Source organism: Gekko japonicus, unplaced genomic scaffold (genome assembly GCF_001447785.1).
Source record: "Gekko japonicus isolate JY-2015 unplaced genomic scaffold, Gekko_japonicus_V1.1 scaffold631, whole genome shotgun sequence".
In the NCBI taxonomy this organism is placed as follows: Eukaryota; Metazoa; Chordata; class Lepidosauria; order Squamata; family Gekkonidae; genus Gekko; species Gekko japonicus.
Genome location: NW_015168670.1, coordinates 224,705 through 231,623, shown reverse-complemented (window position 1 = coordinate 231,623; position 6,919 = coordinate 224,705).

Here is a 6,919-nt window from a genome sequence, read left to right as displayed (position 1 = left end):
GCAAGTTGCATGGTGTCAAGTCACCCAGTGTTTGCTTGCGGCTCTTGGCTCTAATTAGTCTTCTCTCAAAGGCCAAAACTGCCCTGGAAAGGCCTTTTACTGGCAGAAACTAAGGTTTGAAGGCTAGCAATAGTGTTGTGATTGCCTAGCAATGGTCATGGAGGGCATTCATTTCTTAAATATTTCAGGTAATGCTTCGATTAATTTGGGTTTTTTTAACCCCCATGTGTATTTTTTAAAGATTCCCCCCCTAAACCTAACCTAGGCTATTTTTCAGGTTTGTAGAATGCTCTGTATTGTCTGTCCACAGATTTTGCCATGTTGAGAATTAGATATTTTGATTATGTGGTTATGAATCACTCTGAGGAACAGGCTTGGCAAAACACAAAGATGGCACTCAGCCTACAGAAAGGGAGAGATTTCCTCAAATTAAAGATCCTTTGATTTGTGGATTTTTGTTTTAATTTAAGCTTAGTTCAAAGATTTGCCAGTTGTTAGGTGTGGAGCTAAATTTAGAAGCAGCTGAACCACCATGAATAGTGCATTACAATTTTCTTTCTGGCTGCCTTTTGCATTGGTATTGCCATACAGTTAGCAAAGATGCCCTGTCTTGATTCCTCATACACCATACTTGACTGGGGACAGATTCTAACTTGAAAGAAGTTGCAGACTTGCTGATGGCAATGCAAACAATGTTCTACTCCCCCCTTCCCCAGCTTCATGTGCTAGAGTATTCCAAAAATATTTGTATTTATTTATTTTAAATGTTCTTTGGCTGTGCTCTCCACAAACAGTACTTGAGGCAACTCAGGATACTATGTACAAAATGTCCAATTTCCAGCTCCAAGTAAATCCAGAAGGCAGGATGGCAACAGATAAAACTTGAGGGGAAAAGTCAGCAAAAAGTCTAGTCAAATGACAGAATTTTAACCTAGTACCTAAAAGGCAGCAAATCTGGGTCCAGGCAAAATGCTGAGAGGAAGGCATTTTCTGTTGATGGTGCCACTGGAGAGAAAGACTTTTCTTTTGTATCCATCAACCTTAACCGACAATCAGGGGGCATACACAGCAGGGTCTCCAATACTGATCTCAGCTGTTGGACAGGTTCACAGTTCTTCAAAAACCTTATCACCTGAGTTTACTACTTATAAAGTAGCAGAAGGCACAGTTCACTGGGAAAAGTGAACCATAAAGTATAATAAACTGCTTAATATCATGATACATGTTTTTGCAAAACTAGGAATGATATTGAGCCCACGATAGGCCACAATATATGGTTGTTGGGCTGCATTCAGCTTGGATCACCAGTAGTACACGATGAGTTTATATTGCACACAAAGCACAAGCTATTATGTACATTCCACTGTGAAGGTCTTCACCACTCAGTGAGATTCAGTTCCCATTGTACAGATGGAAAACTGAGGCAAAGAGAGAAAGTATTTTGTCCAGAGCCACCTAATAGATCAGTGGCACCACAGGGATTAACTGCCCTAGCAGCCTTTCACAAACATTATAAAACCATTTATTTGGGGAGGGCTGAGGAAGCATTATGGCACAGGAGTTCTTCTTCTATCATCTCTGTTCCTCTTCCTCAGCTGTCCTGTAGCTGTGTTAAAATCACAGCAGTCATAGAAGAAGAGTTGGTTTTCATACCCTGCTTTTGTCTACCCAAAGGAGTCTCAAAGTGGCTTACAACCTCCTTCCTTTCCTCTCCCCACAACAGGCACCTTGTGAGGTAGACTGGACTGAGAGTCCTCTGAGAGAACCGGGACTGGCCCAAGGGCACCCAGCAGGCTTCATGTGGAGGAGGGGAGAATCAAACCCGGCTCTCCAGATCAGAGTCTGACACTCTTAATCACGATGCCACGCTGGCTCTCATGGAGAGAATAAAGTCAGGCACACTCGGAGCAGGAATCGATCAACTAACATTTTTATTTATTTGAATACCAGTCATCTTTCAGGCCTTTTTGCTTCACAGTTACCACCACCTTGCGTTACCATGAAAAAAACTGCTTACTGCAAGCCCCCCCCCACACCCCCTGTCCTGAGCTCCTAGGATGGAATAAGAATGAAATAAATAACCAGGAGGTGCGTCTCTGTTGAAAGAAAAAGCAAGGAAGGCCTCTGTACAGTGCCACATACTATAGGGTGCTATAAAAATGATAATTAAAAAGCCATATTGGAACCCTGCCTGCTAATTCTTCCTCCTCATTGTACGCTCTTGCCCTGGGTATTATAGGCATTGTACTGTACAACACTTCAAAGGGAAACCCTAGTCTCGCCTAATCCTTCCTAGACCTGCTTGTGAGCATGTTTTTGCCCTTGCACTTAGTACTGACATTCTCACTGCAGAAGACCAGCTTTATTTTACTCAGATGCTTTTGCTGATCCTAGGGCAGGCAAAGGGGGAAATCCATGCATTGTAGCATACAAGTTTCTCAATATCTTGTGGTTAGAGAAGGGAAATGTACATGGATGATTTTCTTAGAATGTCACATCACAGATAAGGTTTGAAGGCTGCGGCGGTCATCGTGCTTTGTGATAGTGAGCACAGGCAGCTGTGGATCAACAAGTAGATGAGAGATCACGTGATACATGTCTATGCATAAACCCAGTACCAGAAGTACCAGAGTTTAGATGCCTCCGTGGAACTTTTGCCAAATATTTGGGCCTGTCTGCCTGAATGTCTTGTCAAGATTCCAACATGCTTAAAGAACTTCTGGCTTTAAACATTTCTCCTGAAGGTATCCATGATGTGACAAACCAAAAATTCACACAAATGTGTGGATAGGAACTACCACGTCTCCAGCTCTTAGCCGTTCACTGTATAGATCAATCCACCATTAAGATCTGGAAATACTTTTTAAAAAAAATGTTCTGAAATGTACCCCTTTTGGGTCTGAAATGAAGTCCAGTACCTTGTTATTCTTAATACAGTGGCTGGAGTTTTGTTGTTGTTTTCAGATTCTGTTTTTAAATGGGTTGTGGGTTCCTTTAAACAAACAACAAAAAATCATTGCCAGATTGGCACAGATAATTCAAGTAGGAAATTACATTTGCGAGTTTCCCCAGCCAGTGAACCCTCTTTGTAATGCCATTTCGTGCGGTGCAAAAGCAGATGCAACTGAGGCGGCCCATTTTCCTAATTTCATTTGGAAGGATCAGGAGAGAGGCACCGTGCTGGTCTCACAGGCTGCTAGCTCGCTGCTCAGAAGCAAAGCCCTGTTGGGCTCCTCTACTGATGCAGTCCATGGCATTGCCCCAAGTGCTAGTCATTCAATAATGTTCAAGGACAAAGCATCTGTTTCAAGTTAAAAACCACCGTCACCATGGCCTGAGGAGGAAGGGATCCTCTGTGACAGCCATAACATAACTGTTAAATCGGGGCAGGGTTTTTGTTTTTGTACAAGTACCAGAACAATGCTCCCTGCCGTATCTGCAGATTTCCATTAGCATATATGCATACGAAGCCTTTTCCACATGTACTGTCAACAACAACAGTAACAACATATGGGAGCACTTTCCCCATTGGGAAGGGTGGGTGAATATTCTAACTATGGAGATGATCACACCGACTCCCATGGTGCTGAGTGCGTGTAGACGAAGAGGGTCTTCTTAGCCTAATTTGCATATACCTTTTTTCCTTTTTATTGCTGGCTTTTGCTCATGGAGCCAAACTTTATTTCATGTTTTGCAGCCATCTGGTATGGCTCCTGGACTGTTCACATAAATGTGAAACCAATGCGTCAGAGCCAAAGAACTGAGAATGGAAGGGAAAACAGCAGTTACTACCGCTGTACCAACACTTGCCCAAGAGTTTCTATTGTGTTTTAAGAAGCAGACACAATAGAATTTCTTATACTTTTGCCTGTGCAAGAGATTGTTCATGCTGTTGCACAAACACTTTCACAAGTGAAAGTACCTGTTTTGATATAATTACACTTTTCTCACACATTGTTCTAACACAAGGTGTAAATAGTCCTTATGCATGCATCTTTGAGTCCAACACAAGACATACACTGGGAGTCTATTTTGATGGTTCCATGAAATGGAACACAATGGGATTTTTTGCCTTCACAATGCAGTCATTTGAAGGCAAAAAACCCCATGATTGCCATAGTTGGGAGCATAGCCAATCACACATGGTTGCAGTGGGACAAATCACAGAATGATGGAAAGCTGAAAACCACGCCTCCTCCCAGGATGGAGGGAACTGTTTCTAAATGGGTGTTGCAGACATAAAGGCAGGGGTCATTTCGTAGAAAAAGAGCTGCAGGAGCTCATTAGCATAACTTATTAGCATATGCCACACACCCTGACATCACCGGAAGTGTGCACCAGCCCCTCTGACAGGCAGAAGCACCTGGGATCCATTCTTCCCCCCCTCTCCCTTCCCTTCGCCTCCAAGTCGGGCAAAGAAAAAGGGGAGGGGGAGGATCTCAGGCGCTTCTGCCTGACAGAGGGGCTGGCATGCCCACAGCCAGCCTGGGTGAATTATAGAATCATAGACTCATAGAGTGGGAAGGGACCTCCAGGGTCATCTAGTCCAACCCCCTGCACAATGTAGGAAATTCACCAATACCCCCCCACACCCCAGTGACCCCTGTTCCACGCCCAGAATATGATTAAAAAAAAAACCTCAAGGATCACTGGGGGCCAAACTGGCCTGGAGAAAAATTGCTTCCTGGCCCCAAAGTAGCGATCAGCATTTCCCTGGGCGTGTAAGAAAGGGCCACAAGAACTAAGCACTGATGCAACCCTTCCTGCTCTACCTCTCGTGATTTGCCTAAGTTCACACAATCAGCATTATGATCCTTTTAAAGTTGAAAGCATGATATAAATGCAAAGGACTATTTGTAAGATTATCTGTAAGACACAAGACCAGGACACATCTCACTTCTGGCAATCACTTGGAGAGACCCTATCACTCAGCTTCCATTACCCCCCACACCCCCCACACTGGAATAAGAACATAATATTAGGCCATAGCACATTGCAATAAAGCCCCAGAACTGTATACAGAAATACTGAGCTTCCCTACCATTTGCCACAACTAGCCCACCACACAACCAGGATCAAGACTCCTAAGTGGACCAACAGACAGGCATACACTCGTTTGAGAAACTGAGTATTACATTACAACACCTCTGGAACATTACAGATCAGTAGAGGCAGCACTGCACAGTGGTCAGAGTTGCAGATTGATGTGGGGAGACCCAGGTCTGCTGGCTGAGCGACCCCGGGCCAAATCTCCCCTTCTCTATCTAACCTACCCCACAGGGTTGTTGTGAGGATGAAATGGAGACTCATGGGCAGGGTCCACAGCTTCCATGGCAGGAACACTATGTTAAGAAATCTCTCACAATTATGCAGCCATAGCAGGCAGGAAGGAAAGAGGCGAATACCTCCAGCAGGGCCGGCTCGCTCACTAGGCAAACTAGGTGTTCGCTTGGAGCGCGCCAGCCCTTAGGGGTGCCAAACTGCACCCGGCACCCCCTACCAAATGCCCCCCCTGCCTCCCAGGAGCAGGAAGAGCAGAAGCCCCCGACAATGCCCTGGTGGGTGGTGGTCTCGAGCGGCAGGCTGGGATCGGGGGCAATGACAACTGCAGTGGCGGGTGGTTCCCCAGGCCATGGCCACTCCCACCCCCAGCCCTGCCTCTGTGGCCGGGGGCCGAGCCGACTCATTGATGGCCCAGCTGAAGAATCCTGAGGCGAACTCCTGAGGTGCCACTGCCGCCTCTTTCTCTCCCCCCAGAAGGCCCTGGGAGGTGCCCTTTAAAGCCACAGGGCGCCCAGCGCGCTGCTCGCGCTTCGTGTGCACACAGTTCCCTGCCTCCCCCCAGCCCAGCCAGTCACCCCGTCCTCTCCGTGGCCTTTCCTTCCTCCGCTCTCCCCCACCACGCTTCGGAGGGGGCCTGGGAAAGGTGCTGCTGCCGCGGCTTGCATCAATCCAGTGTGTGGGGGAACCTTGTAGAGCTTCCCGAGTCCCAGATTCCACCACCCCCAACTCTTGCGGGTCTCTCCGGTGGGGCTCCTGGATGCCAGTCTTCGGCATTTTTTTTTTTTGCAGTCTGGGGAGGGTGGAGTCTGGAGATCCCTGTCCTTTTTTCCTCCCATCCCTTGAAACAGAATTGTAAAATGCCATCACAGTAGGGTTGCGAACTCCCGGCTGGGAAAATCCTGGAGATTTGGGGGGTGGAGCTTAGGGATACCTCAGTGGGATTCCATAGGATCCACTCTTCAAAGCAGCCACTTTCTCTCGAGGAACTGTTCTCTGTGGTCTGGAGGTCAGCTGCAATTTTAGGAGATCTCGGAGAGGGGACGGGAACGAGATTTGATCCACCCTTTCTTACGGCCTCGAAACCTGACTTTAGCAGTGATGCGCCTGGGGCGGCTATCGGCTTCTACAAGTTTGCCTCCTCTCTGCCTCACGATCGTGTGCTAATTTTTATCTGGGAAGCCCCCTCATTGGTCAGACACCCCTCCTCCCGAGGAGACCCACAGCAGCAGAACTTTGCTGCTCACATAGAGAACCCAAATCATGGTCCCTCCCCCCTCCGGCTTAGTAGGGGAGGGCACCCTGAGCTGAGCATTGCCTAGGTTCTTCCCCCCCAAATTGTAGTTCTGAGATCAGGCAACTGCCATGCCGAGGCTGGCAACCTGGCCCTTCAACGGTGAACTTCAGCTAAGGGGGAAGATAAGAACACCCCAAATCAACCAGCTCTAGCTACAGTAAGCCTGCGAAGATTCTTCCTTCCTTCCTTCCTTCCCTCTCGACAGTTGTACAGGATCCTGAAGGGGGGGAAGGGGGTGGCGGGGGGGATGTGAGTGAGCATCTCTACTTAAAGCAACTCTCAGATTGTCAATACCACGTACAAAGAAAATGACAAGTTCTTTATTGTGTTTGCATGGTTTTA